The 18,539-nt window shown below is 42.5% G+C and overlaps 1 long non-coding RNA gene across 2 annotated transcripts in view; it reads right to left on the minus strand.

Moving 5' to 3' along the window:
* Positions 1-434: 434 nt before the first annotated feature.
* The window catches only part of LOC140906016 (uncharacterized), a 181,912-nt gene continuing 163,807 nt past the window's right edge, over positions 435-18,539 (minus strand). For both annotated transcript variants that reach the window (XR_012157025.2, XR_012157024.2), the window contains one exon: positions 435-792. This is a non-coding gene — a long non-coding RNA (uncharacterized LOC140906016). The remainder of the gene's footprint in view (positions 793-18,539) is intronic.

Genomic DNA, 18,539 nt, shown 5'->3' on the forward strand with positions numbered 1-18,539 from the left:
GTGACCGTTTTGGCTAATGGGTTTGTCAAGGTTCCTTCCCCACTCTGAACTCTAGGGTACAGATGTGGGGACCTGCATGAAAGACCCCCTAAGCTTATTCTTACCAGCTTAGGTTAAAAACTTCCTCAAGGTACACACTTTGCCTTGTCCTTGAACCCTATGCTGCCACCACAAGCGTTTTAAACAAAGAACAGGGAAAGAACCCTCTTGGAGACGTCTTCCCCGCAAAATATCCCCCCAAGCCCTACACCCCCTTTCCTGGGGAAGGCTTGATAAAAATCCTCACCAATTTGTACAGGTGAACACAGACCCAAACCCTTGGATCTTAAGAATAATGAAAAAACAATCAGGTTCTTAAAAGAAGAATTTTAATAGAAGAAAAAGTAAAAGAATCAGCTCTGTAAAATCAGGATGGTAAATACCTTACAGGGTAATTAGATTCAAAACATAGAGAATCCCTCTAGGCAAAACCTTAAGTTACAAAAAGACACAAAAACAGGAATATACAGTCCATTCAGCACAGCTATTTTACCAGCCATTAAACAAAAGGAAATCTAACGCATTTCTAGCTAGATTACTTACTAATTTAAGGAGTTATGAAGAGCATTCTTGATCTGTTCCCGGCAAAAGCATCACACAGCCAGACAGACCCTTTGTTCCCCCTCCTCCAGCTTTGAAAGTATCTTGTCTCCTCATTGGTCATTTTGGTCAGGTGCCAGCGAGGTTTTCCTAGCTTCTTAACCCTTTACAGGTGAAAGGGTTTTGCCTCTGGCCAGGAGGGATTTTATAGCACTGTTGAGAGAGAGGAGGTTACCTTTCCCTTTATATTTATGACAGGGTTCATGGAGGATGGCCATTGACCTACATCATTCTTTTTTGAACGCAGTTACACTTTTGGCCTTTGCAATATCCCATGGCAACAAGTATCACAGGCTGACTGTGTGCTGTGTGAAGTAGTACTTCCTTATGTTTGTTTTTATACCTGCTGCCTATTAATTTCATTGGTTTGTGCGTTATCTGAACTAACACTTTCTTGTTAACCTTCTCCACACCATTCTTGGTTTTAATAGACCTCTATCCTATCTCCCCTCAGTAGTCTCTTTTCCAAGCTGACCATTGATGGCCAAGACTTGTGTTTCTACATTTCCGTAAGACACTTATGCATACAGAATTTTACAGTTTTCTACACCTACTTACTAGGATTTTTCCCCCCACTGGAATGAGTTTGAGTATAGCTGCTATTTTTGTACCTCAATAAATGGTTTAAGAGGAGCAGAACTTAACATTCATTTCCCTCCTGTTTATAAAGTATCAATACCATCTTTCCAGTTTAAGAATCCTCAGCTACATGCTGTCAATGTAAGTTAAATATAGATGTATCTGAGATTAGGATTTGGCCTTAAAATGCAGTTATAGGTTTCAATTTATCTCAGTTACACCAGTACAAATCAGGACTAACTCCATTGACTACACATGGCACTGGGACATTAAGATCAAAGGATTTACATCAACATTACAGAACAGAATTTGGATCAGCCTGTATGTACTACAAGTCATGCCTGCTTTCTTCAGCAACAAAAAGACTTCCCTTTAAACTGCTGTTTGCATTGCAGAACCCCTATATCTCTGGGAGAATGAGTTGGATTATTTTCTATTGCTTGCATGGATCATCATTGTTGTTGTGATGTTGCACCCCATAATGCTTTATAGAAATATGTGTATGAGTGTAAATATGACGTAACTGAAATATGTTTTATGCTAGATATGCCATGTAACATATCTTTGCAAAGGTTATGTTCTACTGCACGTATTCATCTTATTCGTATGCATGTATCATTTTTATATCTGAAGTTATGAGTGCTGGCTTGTATTTAAAGTGTGCTGTAAGAAGCACCTAAGGCAGATTTGGTCAACATAGTGTGAAGGGGTTATTCAACTAAACGGAAGTACTTGGCTAACAATGGACTTTGATAGATGCCAATCCACATCTGAGCTTTCCTGGGAATGTTCGGGCTAACGTGTGGGCAATGGCTTGGCCTGCAGAGAACTGAGTCATGCATGGACATGTGACTTGCCCATGTGACTCCAAAACTCCATCTTGTAGCTGTGATTCTACACAGGGGGAGAGAGGGGTTTCCACCCACAAGAGAGAGACTACATAAACCCGTGGAAATCCCTCCATTTTGTCTTTAGCTGGCACAAAAAATAGCCTCTCCACCCCAAAGAGATGCCTGAAAGAAACAAACAAAGGACAGTAACTACAGGGGTATGAGTGATTGCTGGACCCAGACTAGGAGGAAGTCTAGTCTGTAAAAGAAGTCTATTGGAACATCTCTGAGGGTGAGATTTACCTGCATTTACTTTCTTACTGTAGTAGGCTTAGACTTGCATGTTTTTGTTTTATTTTGCTTGGTAATTTACTTGGTTCTGTCTGTTATTACTTGGAACCACTTAAAATCTACTTTTTATATTTAAGAAAATCACTTTTTACTTATTAATTAACCCAGAGCAAGTATTAATTCCTGGGGGAGCAAACAGTTGTGCATATCTCTCTGTCAGTGTTATAGAGGGTGAACAATTTATGAGCTTTATACAGAGTAAAACAGATTTATTTAGGGTTTGGATCCCATTGGGCACTGGGTATCTGGGTGTTGGAGACAGGAGCACTTCTTAAGCTGTTTTCAGTTAAGCCTGCAGCTTCTGGGGGATGTGGTTCAGTCCTGGGTCTGTGTTTGTAGCAGGCTAGCGTGTCTGGCACAACCAGGCAAGGTACCCAAGCTGCCAGGGAAAATGGGCTCAGAGGTAGTCCCAGCTCATCAGGTGGCAGTCCTAAGGGGGTTTCTGTGACCCAAACCATCACAGTTGTTCACTGTCACATGCTACCTTCCAGTTCTGGGAGCCGAGGCTTGCAGAACCCAGTGGATGTTGTGGGAGGTATGTAAGAGAGTCATACTGTTAAAGAGCAGAGAACGTAGATCAATCTGCTGACAGACCATAAGCCTGGGTGTTCATTGTCATCTAGGATATGGAAGACGTTAATGCAGTACTGTTTTTTATACTCCCTGTGAACACATGCATGTTTCTGACAGCCTCAGCAGTGCTGTCATAAATCCTAATTTGCTTGATAACCCCATGGAAGAGATGTAATATATGGTGCAAGTCAAGATAAACCACATTACAACACAGCAAGTAGATTGGTTTTGCTGTTGCAAAGGCCCAGCACTAAGAAATGAAGCAGCTGGAAGACCTGATTGAATCAGTTTGGCTGGTCAGAATGAGCTGTCTGCCAGATATTCTGTCTGTTTTAAGGTCTCAAAGAACAACTCCAAGATGAGTATAGCTTGATTCTGTTTATCAGCCCCAAGTCACATTGCACAGGAGAGAAAGTTGTGGGTCAGATTTACAGTGAATTGTCCACAGATAGATGTGTTTGTGAATGCCAGTCTGACAGCACCTTGAAAGTGATAGCAAATTTTGTCCCTTTTGTAGGACCTATATTCTAACTAAATTCAGAACCAAACAAAGTAGGATCTACTCTAGTTCTGGGGAAGAACTATGAATTGTATAACTTTGCCTGGGCCTGAAATAAGAGACCCTGTGATCTGATAGGTATTAGAGAAGGTGAATCTTTTTCTATTTCCCATTTTCTCCCCATGTGACAAACACTTGGAGAAAGACTCCATGTTGCTTAGCAACCCCCTACAATGCTGAAGGAAATCAGTCAATACAATTCTGAATGAAATCTGCAACAATACACACACACACACACACACACACACAGAAAAACCTCACCACTATCTAGAGGACTTAGAGGAAAACCAACACTAGTTATATTTTCCCTAGTTCGTTCCAAAGTCACATTAGCCTTTTGTATGTATCACGCTGTCTAATGTGAATGATTGTGGAAGTGGGGTTTTTTGAGGTGGCAGGGGTGGGTCTGGGATGCATTCTAGGACAGTAAAAATTAATAGCCTACTTTGAATTTAAACAGAGATGGTCATTACAAGTATTCATTATGCATTTAGCCCCCTTTTTTGGTGAGTGAATAATATGCAGGACAGTCTTCATTTATGTTTATGTAGTTATTGGGCCAGCTCCTCACCTGGCATGAATAAGCACAATTTCATGGACTTCAGTCAAGCAACACTGGTAACAACTGAGGAAGTGGCCTATTACTTGTAAGTACTGTACACACCAAGTCTTCATCCTAGGAGTTGCTTTCATTTGCTTTAAATACCTGATATTTGTTATTCCTGGTGTATGATTGGGTATATAAATCACATGCTATTTCTCATCCCTGATTGGGTGACCGAACACATAAAAAAGGTTTACTTCAGGTTAATGTGACTTTGGGACAAAACAAGTATAATTATTCTTGATTTTCCTATAAATCCTCTTGATAGATTTTTTCTGTGTGGACTGTTGCAGCTTTAATTCAAAAGGGAAGGGTAAAAAGAGGGACAATATGAGCACTCATTCAAAATTAAGATGTTGAAAACAAAATTAATCAAGGAACTAAAGGACATGAAGTGACACAATGAAGGAAAGTGAAGGCAGATGCAGTTGAGGGGTGTGTGTAAAAGAGGGGCAGCTGATAGTAATGAATATTTCAGAAGCTAGGCATTATAGAAAAGGATAAGGGAAGCAAAGGGACACAAGGAGAAATGTATGGCCAGTAGAGTTAAAAAACAATAAGAAGGATTTTTAAAAAAAATTATATTAGGAATAAAATGAATCCTAACAATGGAATTGATCCATTACTAGATGGAAATAGTAAAATCAATAATAATGCAGAAGAGGCAGATGTGTTCAATAAATATTTGTTCTGTATTTGGGGAAAAAACAGATTAGTCATGTCATATAACACTTTCTATTTCACTAGTATCTCAGTAGAATGTTAAAGAGTAGCTACTCAAGTCAGTACTTTTAAAATCAGTGAGTCCAAATAACTTGCAGCCAAGATTTTTAAGAGAACTGGTTGAGGAACTCAATGGACCATTAATGTTGATTTTCAATACCTCTTGGAACACCGGGGAAGTTCCAGAAAACTGGAAGAAACCAAATATTGGCATAACATTTAAAAGGGTACATGGAATGACCCGGCTAATTATAGACTTGTCATTCTGACATTGATCTTGTGTAAAGATAATGGAGTAGCTGATATGGGACTCTATTAATAAACAATTAAAGGCAGGTAATATAATTAAAGCTAATCAACATGGGTTTCTAGAAAACTGATCCTGTCAAACTGATAATTTTTTTAAAATGAGATTACAAATTTGGTTGATAAAGGCAATTGTGTTGATGTAGCATATGTAGATTTCTGTAAGTCATTTAACTTGGTACCTCAGGACATTTTGATTTAAAGGCTAGAAAGATATAAAATGAAAATGGCACATATTATGTAACTGTTAGGTCTCAAAAATGTAATTGTACATGAGGAAATCATCAAATGGGTGTGTTTCCAGTGGGATGCTCCAAGGATCAGTTCTTTGCCCAAGTGATAAAGTTTGAAGATGACACACAAATTTGGGAAGCAGTAAATAATGAAGAGGACCGGTCACTGGTACAGAGCGATCTGGACCTCTTGGTAAGCTGGATGCAAGCAAACAATATGAGTTTTAATATGGCTAAATGTAAGTATTTAGGAACAAAGAATGTAGGCCATACTTACATGAAGGGGCATTCTATCATGGGAAAGTGACTGAGAAAGATCTGGGGGGTCATGGTGGATAATCAGCTGAGCACAAGCTCCCTGAATGATGCTGTGATGAAAAGAGCTAATGTAATCCTTGGATGCATAAATGGACATTTCAAGTAGGAGTAGAGAGGTTATTTTACCTCTGTATCTGGCACTGGTGTGACTGCTGCTGGAATACTGTGTCCAGTTCTGGTGTCCACGCTTCAAGAATAATGTTGATAAATTGGAGAGGATTCAGCCAAGAGACATGAGAATGATAAAAGGATTAGATAATATACCTTTAGTGATTCAACTCCTTGAGTTTATCTATTTAGCTTAACAATAAAGCTTAAAGGGTGACTTGATTACAGTTTATAAGTTACTATATGGGGAACAAACATTTAATAATGGGCTCTTTAAATTTATCAGAGAGAGGTATAACAATGCAATGGCTGGAAGTTGAAGAGGGACAAATTCCCACTGGAAATGAGGTGTTATCAGTGAGGGTAAGTTTTTCCAGTCACTGAATTTTTAAGTCAAGATTGGATGTTTTTCTAAAGATATGGTCTAGAAATTATTTTGGGGATGTTCTATCACGATTGTCCCTTCTGACCTTGGAATCTATGATGAATTCAGAAGGAATTTTTGGACAGTCATTGGTGCAAAAAGTGCATGAAACACTCAGGGGTATTTGTGAAAATGCTCACAAACACCAACTGGTTTTCCAAATGCTCAAGAATAATGATTAATAGGACCTCTTCCAAATCATAGCAAGCTGAAATTGGTGCTTATATTCATAGAATATATTCACATGCCTGTTTGTGTTTTACTGTTAAAACATTTGTTACCATAACTCAGAATTAGAGCTGGTCCGGTTGTATTGGTGAAGTGACAATATGGAAAAAATGGCACTGGTTAGCTGCACCAATAAATCTGATGCATTTATGGCTGTTTTAACATTGCCAAGTACAGTGGAAAGGATGATCAGTCTCAGTCTATTTCTCTTTAGACCACGTTAGCTCCCTGCTTTAAAGGAAAAACAGCAGAAGTGTACTCTTGCTTCTCTCTCGGCAAACTATTCAGTTCAGAATCCAGGCCCAAGTTAGGTCCTGGTTCTGTATGAATGGAACTTCTTGCACAAGCAAAGAACTGCTGAAACAACTGAGGCTTGACACATACACACAGTGGTTTGGCCAGGAGGTTCAGAGTCAGAAGGTTCCCCCAAACTAGTATCTAAAAGCATACTTCCTCCCTCCCAATATATTCCTTTAGCGCTCCAAGATGTAATATGTAGTTTTAAAAGCTACAATAGATAATGCTAATCCAGTGCGATTTCTAGATCTACACTTTCAGGACTTCACATTTCTGCATTCCTGAATGTTTAGTCTAGTGTTATGAACTGGCCCTCTAAAGATATTCAGTATTTTCTCCCTTCATTGACTGTCCTGTAGCTTTAATTCAGGAGAGACAGGGGTGTTTACACATTGACAACAAGCTGTGTGGGTATACCAGCTTGTTATAATGCATAAACTATCCACACACAAATCACTGTTCCTTGATATTAACACAAATTTAGCTGACTAGAAAAACAAAACAAAACACTGGAGTTTGTGTGTTTTGTTTTGTAAGTCATCTGAATCGCAGCCACACAAAAGAAAGCTTTATAATTGATTCTTGAGATAAAGGTCAGCCAGGGAAAACATTTTATAAAATAATCCCTAGCTTTGATTTTTCAATCTTCTGTTCTGATAAACCATCAGCAACTCCCTCCTACCCTTTTGTTTTTCCATTATATATAATATTTTGTTTTAATTTAAAAAAAAATCATTACCATTAGGAAAAGCTACAAAACCAGAGGTCTTGCCAGCACAACTTTGTTTTTTTCCCTTTAGACTTTAGCAATTTGCTTTCCACAATGATTGTGGTATGTAAACTCCCTTACCATTTGTATTTAATGTAGAGCAGTTCACCATACTGCATGCTAAGGAATTATGCTGGCTAAGTCTCACTCTCAGCACTATGGAAAGATTGAATGTTTCAAAGCTGAACCTATATATCTTGTGGGAGCAATGGTCAGCCAGAGGATGAGAGGGTTCAAGATATTTATTAGTGTTTATCTCTTTAGCCCATCAGCAGGGCATGCTCACTACTAGGAGTGTGATACAACATAGTTGGCATCTGATATGAAAAGCATTAAAAAAATAATTAAAAAAAAAGAGGAGGAGGAAGGATTCCTTTGACAGGAACAATTTGTGTTGTTGATATATTTGGTATTACCCATCAGTAGTTTATTTAAGATCCAGCTCAATAACTAAGGGCCCCTCAGAGGTCAGAATTTCAGAAAAATAGATATTTTGAGATAGCAAGTGATGACTCTGGCCCTATAGGACAAGGGGACAGTTGCCCCCTGACCTTGGTTTGCCTCCTCAGACTTTTGATTGGCCTATATGTCTTCCCTGACTTTGCAGGATATGATATAATCACATATAATGTTCTGTATGCTGGCACAACTTTGCCACCTCAGAATTTCAGAAAAACCTGATCACTCTATTTTCATTATTCAAGCTGAGCAGAATGGTGAAAACCAGTGTTCAGAGCACAGTCCAGCTGGGAGAGGAGTTTCCCAGCAAGGGAATATGAAGTCAGTTGGGATTCACTCTAGACAAAGGTTGTGACCTGCATCCTCTCAATTCCATGGGCCAGCAGAAACCCTCCTGCCTCTTGTCACAGCACCCTCTTTCAGCTCTTCCTGTACCCATAGAAGCCAGGAGCTATTGGACTGCATTTCTTCACCCTGTGAGATGGGGGAAGAGGTGCATGTACACAACAGGGTCAGAGAAGACTAATGGCCTGAGATCCATTGGAAATTCTGGGCCCAGCTGCAGAGGTTCTGTCCCTCTGTGGTCTTATAAAAGCCTCCCCTTGCAACACTGTCAGTGTGGTCATGCTGTCTTTGATTCCCACATAGCACCTGCGTTCTGTAACTCCTCCAGTGCGAGCACCCAGAATATACAAGATGAGGGTATCTGCTTCAGGCACCGTTAAGTGATCAGAGGTTTCCTAGTAGGAGGGAACATGCCACATAGAGCAGGGGTTCTCAAACTGGGGGTCAGGACCCCTCAGGGGGTCGCGAGGTTATTACATGGAGGGTTGCAAGCTGTCAGCCTCCACCCCAAACCCTGCTTTGCCTCCAGCATTTATAATCATGTTAAATATATAAAAAAGTGTTTTTAATTTATAAGGTGGGGTTACTCACAGGCTTGCTATGTGAAAGGAGTCACCAGTACAAAAGTTTGAGAACCTCTGACATAGAGGGACTGTTCTACAGCTCCTCCAGGATTGTACAGTTACACACAGGGGATATTGGCAGCTATGTACAGAGCGGTAACATATGAAGCCTTGTTTTACTCTCCCAGTTTCCCACTTTGTATCATGCAATTGCGTCAAGGACTAGAGGAGGAAGTATAGAGGCCGCATGAATTAGACGGTGCCGAAAGGAAAACTGGCAAGGTATCCCTTTAGCATTGGTAAAAATTTAATTATACTCATTTATCTCCTCTTTGACAGACTAGGCCGAATCTGGAGGCCTTAATCCACCTTACAAACAACAGGCCCAAGCCTCCCCCTGCAAAAATCCCAACCCTCAGTCCTTACTTAAGCAAACACCCAAGTTCATTGGGAATTTGCTGAGTCAGGACCTCAGGCTTGGTCCACAGAGAATATGAACTGCAAAGCTCACTGGGAGCCTCATCTCCCTATCAGGAGTATTATGTATTTATTTGGCAGAGAGAATGCTAAACGGGGCCTTAAGACATATCAGTGAATCATAAAAATATGGAACAATAGAGACCAGAGCTCGTTTAGATGCTTTTCAGCCACTTGCTTCTGTAAGATGGCGGGGGGTGGGGTGGGGGAGGGAAGAGGAGGATATCTGTGTCTGGCAAAATGGAATGTTAAGGGTGTCAGCTACAAAATGATGAAAATATCTGTCAAGTGACAAGAAGCCAGTGGCACATCAAATAGCAAAGGAGGACTATGCAGATAACAGCTGTCTGACAAGGGAACAGCTTCCGTTGATTGGATGCCGTCTCCAAGGAACGTGGACTGATTCTTTGCTTCCTGACCTTGAAAATGGAAATAATTTTAGAGGCAGCTTTCTCCCATTTGCAGAAGTGTAAGCACGTTTGTTTCTCTCAAATTCATTTGAATACATATGACAGAGTCCATGAGAGGGGAAGGTTACTCCTCATTTATCAGAGAGTGTTCTACTATCCCCACAGGGGCAAGCTGCAGTTTTTAATATAAGTGGCAGGTTTAAGTTCTGGGGTTGACTTTTGTCTCACATAAAAGATGAGACAAAGGCTGAGGACATGGCTGAGATCCTGGTGATAGGAGGGAGATATGTTCTGAGCAAAATTTCCTCACACATTGGATGTGTGTTTGTGTGGGGAGGGGAGAGGAAGAGTGGCACGTTGTGGGGCTGAAGTCAATGCCGGGGGGAAAATGAAAATAAAACAGCATAATTTCACTGGCACTCTTCCAGTTAGCGTGAGCAGACAAGAGGGAAGTCTGAACATCACAGCATGATTACGGCAGCCATCCTAAATTTCCCCCATTCAGAATTCTTAAAGAAGACTCTATACAAACAAGTATTTTCTTTGCTTATTACCAAAGCAAACAGAATTCTGCCAGGAATTCTGGCTACACTTCTGAGGATTTCTCCTCACTAAGGTCTAGAACTCACAAGGAATTGAACACTTCTTAAACACCGCTGGGCACCCCTATCTCCCACTGAAGTCCCTGAGGATTGATGGTACTCAGTGCCTTCCAGGAGCTGTAGAATCTCTGAATAGGTGGGGCAGGGCTGGGTCCTTTTAATTTGATATCCTACTTGTCCATACTCACCATTTTAATGCCAAGTATAGTTGCAAGAGGAAAAGAGGATGATTGAAATGTTCACTGTGGTTTATTAAACTGAACTCTATTTGCAGCAGCCTATATTCTGTCCCTATCTCACTCACCACCCCTTTCAGCCAAAATGAATGTAGGGCTACGTTTATATATAGTCACAATCAGTGCTTCAACTACCTGAGCTCTTCTGCTGATCTGAGCACACTGCAGACCAGCAGGGGAGAGCAAAGTGACTGTCACTTTTGCAGTTCTGGCTCCAACAAGGGGTTCAGCCTTCAGCCTAGCTATGTCCTGTGCATGGGTCTAAATTCCACCCTGTTTGATGCAGTTTCCAAGGGACCAGCTGGCAGCCCACAGTGGGTGGAGAACAGCATGCTCTGGCCTCCCCCACCAGAGCCAGGTTCCCAACATGCACCAGCCCCTAGGGCTGCTAGGAAGTGGGCTGTGTCGGGCTGTTCTGCCAGCTCTAAATCAGATAGATCAGATTATTCTCCAGTGTTGCAATCCAGCTAATTTATGGGTGGAATAAAGGATCTAGGTTTTTAGAGCAGGTGAAATGCTAGGGGTAGAGGTGCAATGAAAGGAACTTGACAGCACCCTGGGTGCGTTCTGGAATGGCCCACTCCTAAGTGCAGAGGCGCACCTGGGACATAGGCCCACAAACATACATGCTGTATGGCAGAAACCACCACCCATGGCCACTATTCCTGCCCCTACCCTGCAGTAGATAAGTCCCAGCTACAGTAAGTTGGAGCTGAAGGGTCTGTTCTTCAGCTACTCCAGTAACGTGTACATGGGGCTGCCTACTCAAACTAGCTGAAATTCACTACTGTGCAGAAGGCCAATACGAGCCCTCAAAGCAAGTGCTGAACAGAGGCAACTTTCACCTGCTAGGTTCTCTTTTCACAGATTCCACCCCAAGTGGGGTATTAGACACATTTTCAAATTTGCTGCCTTTTGACTGTTCTCTCTCAAGCTTTCTGAAATTGGAATGTTATTTAAAACTGGGTGAAGCAGAACCAGGACACATGGCATACATAAAGGGGCATCAGGCACAGACAATCACCTTAGGAGGGCTGTACTAGACTTTAAGAATAACGTGTTCTTTAGTTAGACATGACAAAGCACAGTGAGTGTAAGTCGGACATTTTCCCAGCTTCTCTGTGGGGATGACAGTGTGTTGTCAGGATTGGGCTGGGTCCTAAATAGAACATCTGTGCGTTCATAAGGCTCCCTTGACCTAATTGGAACTGGTGCACCAAGGGGAGAAAAAGCTACAAAATTGTTTTAAAGCTCTGAGCAATTATAACGCCCCTTATAGTGCCAGTATCACTAAGAGGATTTGTGCTGGATTATAGCTAATTTTAACATGATTTAATGCTGTATGAACACTACAGTCCACAGCAGGCCTGATTCTTCAAAAACATCCAAATTTGGGGGAAGAGGGAGAAAAAGAATGAAGGATGGGGCAACTTTAGCTGTAATGTCATTTCTTGATTTTTTTTTAAAAGCAAAGAATAAGTCTTAAAATAATGTTACAATTTACATGTGATGTTTGTAACAAAAGCAAGGAAACTCCAAGCTACCCAGCTGCCACTTCAACCTCAGCTCACCCTGTTGTACAGAGGTATTGTACAGGTCTCAGAAGAGCATGTGATCACATATGACATAACACTAAGGCTCAACAGGTGACTGAAGGATGGAACAAAGAGCCCTAATGCTGAATCTTTGTATCTCTAGGTTTAGATTTTTTTAAATGCCATTTTAAGAAGGCTAAGTATTCCTTTCTTTCAGGCTTATTTTAATTGTAATGTGACAGACTGGGCAGACCCCAACTGGTGTAGGGAGAAAATTAGCCTGTCCCTAAACATGGGACTTATATGGGTCTGCCCTCAGTGTAGGGATTTCAGAGGAGCAGGGCTGTATGCAGCTAATGATCATCTCACCCTCAGAAAGATGGAAGTGACAGTTTATAAGAGTGGGAGGAAGCATGGCCTTGTGATTAAGGTTTTGGACTGGGACTCTGGAGATCTTGCTTCAGTTCTTGTTTTGCTATAGATGGTGTGTGACCTTGGGCTCTGCACTTCATCTCTGTACCTCAGTTCTTCAACTGGTAAAACAGGAATAGCATTTTCCTGCCTTATTGGCCAGGGGGGTTGTGAAAATACCAGGGGTTCTGAGAACCTCATAATTCATGTAATGGAAGCTATATGGAGTCCTTCAGCTACATAGAAGGGAGAGGACTTGGAAATTGTGGAGGTACAGGGAGAAGAGACTGAACTTAGAGCCTCTGTGCCCAACCTTGGAAACCAATAAGGTAGGAAAAGGCTCAGGGGCCCTGAACCACATCCATGGCTGAATAGCACATTGTGCAATTCAGAGGGTGTACAAAGATGTCCTTAACACACCTTCACAGACAGCAAATCCCAGGCCAATTGTGCACGAGGTTGATATTCCCTGGCACAGGTAAGAGTAGCTTGAGATCTGCCTTTTGGCAGCCAGAGAGCACCTGGTCAGAGGGAAGCAGTGACCCTTTTCCTCTAAGACAGCGGCAGGGAGATGTTAGCTAAGTAGCTAAATTGGCCCTATGACTGGCTCTAATGGGGACACTATGGCTCCACTATGGAGGCCTGTTTTGTCTAGTAGTGCAGAGCATCTGCAGTACAAGGTGTGGGAAATGAGGCTAAGAAGTTGTGCTGCATTACACATCACCTCTGAGTTTGGCCCTGACTATGGACTGGCCTGACCATGCTCTTACAAGTATTGTAATTGATTGATGAATAGGATGCTTTCATATTCGCCCCTTGGTAGACTTTATGTCAGTAGTATATTACATTTATTTTGTGGTGCCAAAATAAGTACACCCAACTGAACTCTAATCCATCCTATTGAAACCCACTTAGGAAATAAATTCACTCCCAATATACATCAGGTGAGGCTATAATATCGGAACAACTAGCATCAAGGACTGTGGCCCAGGTTCTCTGTTGCATCCACTTTCAGCTGCATGTGGGGGAGCAGAGAGGTGTCATGCAGCAAGTTACAGCTGCCTGATTCTCTGGCGGCGTCAGCCAAGTATGATGAAACTCAGATACTCAGATCAAGGTAAACTGTTAGTTCTTTGGTGCTTGAATAGACTGTACATTGGGTGGGATTTCACTCGATAGGGAATCGACTTACAGTGAAACTCTGCTTACAGTGAAGTGGTATGAAAGTCATAGGAAAATGGAGGTATAAAGCAAATTAACTCCCATGAAGCATTGCAGCAGCATTTCTGAATAGAATTTTTTGGGGGCCATTTGATTTTTCAGAAAAAAATAGTTTTCCATGGAAGGCAGGTACTTTATTTATTTTTGCAAAAATAAATAAATAAATAAATATTGTTTAATCAAAAACCTGATTTTAAGAAAATTTTCAGATAGCCCTAATTCATAGGATTTGTGTACAGGGGTTAATGACCCACAGTGAAGTTTCAGTCTACTAGTGCTAATATCCTTGGTTGCAATTATCACCTAGGAAATGAGTGTTAATGTAGATTTTTGCATTCAGAGGGCCAGATGTTCAACTGGCGTTAAGTTGGTGCAGCTGCAGTGACTTCCCTAGAGCTATGCCAATACACGCCAGCTGAGGATTCAGCCCAGAATTTATTAGATTCCAGTTTACTTTAAGAGTTAAAATAAAGCAATCCAGCCACTTTGCATCCATGTGCTCACTTTAACACCAGTTTATTTAGCTGGAAGATGTTGTAGGTCAAACTGATGAGTGGTTAAGCAGCAATAACATAGCAGCATGCAGGATCACGTATTGTCCATTTTATAGTTTTGGGTTTTTTTAAGGGAGGCATTTCTGGAAAGGAGCTAGCAAGAAATATGATGACTTGACTTAATATAGCAACTAGCTTTGGACTGTGGCCCCTTTAGTTTAGCAAAGGGCTGCTTTCCTTTCTTCTGTAAAATACTCAGATTGACACCATTTAAAAAGTTATCCAATCAAAGGGAAGATGGCCTGACACCTAGAAAAAAATATATACAAATTTGTAATTTTAAAATGTCACATTTCTGTGAAGGGAGACACAGGTGCTGTGTCAAAGTGCTCCATTGCTTGAAATGTAGCACAGCATACATTTTCCCAGTTTACTACACTGGCTGTTATGTTGTACCTCATAGCTTAGAATCAATAGTGTCAAGGCAATTTCCTTAACATGCCATCTATAAGAGATTATGGAAGGGGGGCGGGGGAAGGGTTTTCCTTAGTGGCTAATGCCTTAAAGTTCAAATGAGGCAATATATAGTAAAATAAATTCAATCTCTATTTTCACTCCTTGCAATTTTAGTGGAGACTAAATGAAATGGAACTGTGTTGATTCTAACCAGTTCAATATCTCTTCACTTTCTAATAATCAAGGTCATTTTTACCTTCATGGAAAGAGAAGCCAAATGTAAAAAAACTCATCCAGACTGAACAAAAACATTTTGCACTTTTTCAAAAGCCAGGTAGATGACTGATATATTATGTAATTCATTTCATGGCACACAGCTGAATGTTTTTTATAGATAGTGTTTAACCTTGCCAGGTTTGCACAGAGATAATCACCCCTTTGAGGATAAAAAAAAAAATCACATTTAACATTAGAGGAAAAGGGGGCGGGGGGGAATCTGAGGCATGCAACAGATCTATCCAGGGAGATGATGATTAGAACAGTTTTTATTGCGATGTTATTAGCCAGTGGTTGTTATAACATCAGAAATACCATGATAACTGCTTAGACTTAGATTTTGGTACAGCCGCTGAGGGATGACAAAACAGTAATGTAAACTGTATAAGCGTATTTCTGTCCTGACTAATAGGGCTGGCAAATAGATTTATAAAAGTTTGCTCATATTTAGTGTTGGAGATATTCTAAGACTACTGGAGCTTCACTTGGGTTTGAGTTTATGATGTTAATTGATTAGTAGTGCTGGTATCTGGTGGTAAGTGAATAGAGGAAGGGCAAAAGGAACTGTAAGTCCGGAAGGCACCTTTGCCCCATGGGGGAAATACATCAAGGGCAAAATTCACTCTTGTGCAGGGGTCAGCACAAAGCTCATGCATCATTTAAGCCCAATGCTGATCTCAAGATCTTCTATGGGAATTAAAGGGCACAGAAAGCCAGCACAAGGGTGAACTTGACCCAGAAAGAGGAAAAATGTTTCCATCTTTTGGTCTTACTATGTAGGGATGGGCAAATCAGTTCTGATTAAAAGCTTCCACACAAAGGGGAACCAAACCTAAAACCAAACTCTTAACCAAATATTTCAGTTTGCAACTTGAGTAACTTTTAAAAAAATATTTTAAATTCCCATGCTACTTATGCACTTTCTGCTTCTGGCCACATGTGGGACTGGCTGATGGTATAGTTGCACTTCCAATGAGAAAATCTGTTCTTATGCTATTTCCAGCCCAAACAGAAGCAGGAAGTGTTGGAACTATCACAAGAGCTTTTTCCTCCATAGATTTTCTACTCAATTTTTACAGACTTTGAGATTTGGATAGTTCAGAAATTCACAAAAGCCATCATGCTAGGTGGGAAGCCCACTAAAATAGCCAATGGGAGATATCAAGGGCAGAGGTATATGCTAAGCTATGCCCCTCTTAGAGATAGGCACCTAAGTCCTGGTTACAGGGAGGAACCAATCTCTGCTTGTGATTCTACGGTGTGAGCTCTCTCCTGGAGTTCGATACCTGGGGGGGCAAGGAATAACAGGGAGAGGAGGATCTCCCATACAACTTAGCCTACAGGTTAGGGCACTGAACTGGAGTCTCCTACTTCCCAGGTGAAGTCCCCTCTTCACCTGATAAGGAAGAGGGATTTGAACAGGGATCTGCTACCTCTCAGGAGAGTTCTCTAACCACTGGGCTGTGGGTTATTTTGATGTGGGGTTTCCCCAATTTCTCCTGGGGAAGCTGTTGCACTTTGGATTAAATAATTAAGGTCATTGGCTGACACACAGAGAGAGAACATGTGTGAGCAAGAAAGCATGAGAATACTCATCGGGTTATAGTCAGAGCATTCACCAGGATGTGCTAGACCCAGGAGCCAGTTCCCCTGCTCCAATTACTTTGATCATGTATCCACAATGGAACAGCTTCAACAAGAGACTGAGGGAGGCCCACATGGGAATATCCCATAGCCCACTGATTAGAGCACTCATCTGAGAAGTGATCTGAGATCCCGGTTTAAGTTTATCCTCATCAGGCAGAAGGGGGACTTGACTCAGGGGTTTCCTACATCACAAGGAAAGGGGCGGGCAAACTTTTTGGCCTGAGGGCTTCATCGGGTTTCGAAAATTATATGGAGGGCTGGTTAGGGGAGGGGGGCGTGCCCCCACATCTGCCCCTCCCTGTTTTTGCCCCCTGATGCCCTCCCCTGGGACTCCTGCCCCATCCAACTCCCCCTGTTCCCTGATGGGCCCCCCCCCAGGACCCATGCCCCATCCACCCCCCCCGGCTTCCTGTCCCTTGATCACACCCAGAACCCCTGCCCCTGACTGCCCCCCGCCATCCCATCCAACCCCTCCTCTCATTCCTGACGGCCCCCCCTCCCCCCGGGACCCCTGCCCCATCCAACCACCCCTTCTCCCTGTCCCCTGACCGCCCCCGGAACCCCTGCCCCTGACTGCCCCCTGCCGCCCCATCCGACCCCCCACTCCTTCCTGACTGCCTCCCCCGGGACCCCTGCCCCCATTCAACCCCCCTGTTCCCCGCCCTCTGACTGCCCCGACCCCTATCCACCCCCCGCCCCTTGACCCCCTCCCCCCAAACTTCCCTGCCCTCTATCCAACCCCCCCGCTCCCTGCCCCCTTACCGCGCTGCCTGGAGCACCGGTGGCTGGCGGCGCTATGGCCGTGCCGCCCAGCTGGAGCCAGCCACGCCACCGCGCAGCACAGAGCACCAGCTCAGTGGCACAGTGAGCTGAGGCTGTGGGGGAGGGGGAACAGCAGGGGAGGGGCCAGGAGCTCAGGGGCCAGGCAGGAAGGTCCTGCGGGCTGGATGTGGCCCGTGGGTCGTAGTTTGCCCATAGGTGATTACCCTAACCACTGAGCTAAAAGTTGAGGGAGCTTTTCCTTCCTACCGTGGCCATGTTGTAAGAGCTTGCCTGCAGGGCCTGATTTGGCAGGCAAATTCAGAGCACACTTATTGGATCAGGGCATGCAGGCAAGTTACAGAGGAGCATCTATCTTCTTCCCCCAGTTTGTGGAAGATTCTGGGGCTTAGGCAAGAGATGGAGTCCAGATGCCTATAGGGAGGCAGCAGCGCACATGCCCAGAGGAAGAAACAGGTGACTAGGGACCTTCTTCTGCAAAATGTAAGTACTTAGGGAACTTCTACAGTGGAAGTTTAGAAACCTTCACTGTTAGGCAGGTGGGTTTGTGTATTGCAGAGGTGCACAAACTGGGACTTAGCTTCTTTTGTGCATCTAGGACTAAATTAGTAAATACAAGGGCCAAATCCTGCAAGTCTTTACTCTTGTGATTAATGCAGTTAAGAGTCTAATTAAGTTCAATAGCACTATTCACTTGAGCAAGGATTATTCGTCAATTCAATTCACCACTTGTGCAGACAACCAACATGTGGCCTTTGACCCAAAACAGAGTTTAAATGTTGCCAATGCCTTTTGCTGTCTCTCTTCAGTGGAAGAAATTTCCCCTTTGAGAAAGGGTTAGCAGGATCAGGCTCAAGGATAGCATATTATTACCAGTAGATGTGTGCTTTTCTTCGTAACAGCCTAATTTACCCTGTTTCTTAAATGCACGACCAGCTAAACTGATACGTGAAATGTTTGTTCCTTACAAAGTCTGAGAGGCCAGATCAAATCTCATGCAGTTTAAACCACTTCATAGACCATAGTGGACATCCTCAAATCTCATTATGACCTTAGGCCTTATCTACACTGCAGTTGCGTCGTTAA

The sequence above is a fragment of the Lepidochelys kempii genome, chromosome 2 (assembly GCF_965140285.1).
Source record: "Lepidochelys kempii isolate rLepKem1 chromosome 2, rLepKem1.hap1, whole genome shotgun sequence".
Classification (NCBI taxonomy): Eukaryota; Metazoa; Chordata; order Testudines; family Cheloniidae; genus Lepidochelys; species Lepidochelys kempii.